The 934-nt window shown below is 27.6% G+C and overlaps 1 long non-coding RNA gene across 1 annotated transcript in view; it reads left to right on the top strand.

The window, feature by feature from the left end:
• The first annotated feature begins 284 nt into the window (after positions 1–284).
• Positions 285–934, top strand: part of LOC136795778 (uncharacterized) — a 6061-nt gene continuing 5411 nt past the window's right edge. The window contains exon 1 of the long non-coding RNA XR_010843446.1: positions 285–420. This is a non-coding gene — a long non-coding RNA (uncharacterized lncRNA). The remainder of the gene's footprint in view (positions 421–934) is intronic.

The following is a 934-nucleotide window of genomic DNA, read 5'->3' as shown; positions in this document are numbered from 1 at the left end:
AAAAGAATTTTAATGATTTAAGCCATTTTAGAATCTTCTATTCTCAACATCATTATTATTTTTTAGACAGTTCATACACTGGAATCTTGCGAGATATATCATTTTTATGTTTGTTTTTTTTCTTATTTATATTGAAAGTATTTCCAAGGCTGTAGATGTAATAGTTTTTTTTTTATAAATGTAGATAAGTTTCTGAAATCATTTTCCCACAATCAGAAAAAGGTAAGTAAAGAAAAATTTAATGTAACATTTGATACAATTTGTTACAATATATGATGCTTTTTGTGAAAAGTTAAATCTCAATTTGTAATGTTTTCTATTTTTGATTCAATTTATACTGTAAATGGCACAGTTAATATTACTAAATTACCTATTTTATTGTTCTAGGTGAATGCACACCTGGTTTGGTTACTCCTGGTGGTATGTTTTACTATCATTTATAATTTTAGTTGTATGTACACAAAATTAATTAATTTATTACAAATTGTGAAAAAAAATTGATTTTTAGTCTGGGATACTTTGTCTCCTAACAATAATAAAATTTAACACATTCAAGCATCATGTATACTTTGGAAATATCTAGAAATGTTGTTGAGGTTATCAGCATTCCAAAGATATTGGAATTAGTACATAAAGTTTTGTAGGTGTTTTATTTAAATAGATTAAGAAAAATAGATGCGAGGCTAGTGAAAATAGGAACACCTGGAGAGGAACTGAGGAACTCCTGGTTAGGGAAGTAGTGAAGTTAAGGGACTAACGACATTTTTTGGGGAATAATGACAGTTTGAGAGTAGAGAGAAAAGAAGCTATAAAACCTTTTTGAATTATAGTGAACCCTCACTATAACATTGCTCTTTATGACACGGTATTGTACATAATATGGATCTAGCCCTTATCCCTATTTCTGATTATTCAGATAACATGATAATTAATA

This window comes from Halyomorpha halys, unplaced genomic scaffold, assembly GCF_000696795.3.
Source record: "Halyomorpha halys isolate HHAL.00 unplaced genomic scaffold, Hhal_1.1 Scaffold2192.1, whole genome shotgun sequence".
Classification (NCBI taxonomy): Eukaryota; Metazoa; Arthropoda; class Insecta; order Hemiptera; family Pentatomidae; genus Halyomorpha; species Halyomorpha halys.
This window is presented reverse-complemented; position numbering and strand designations above follow the sequence as displayed.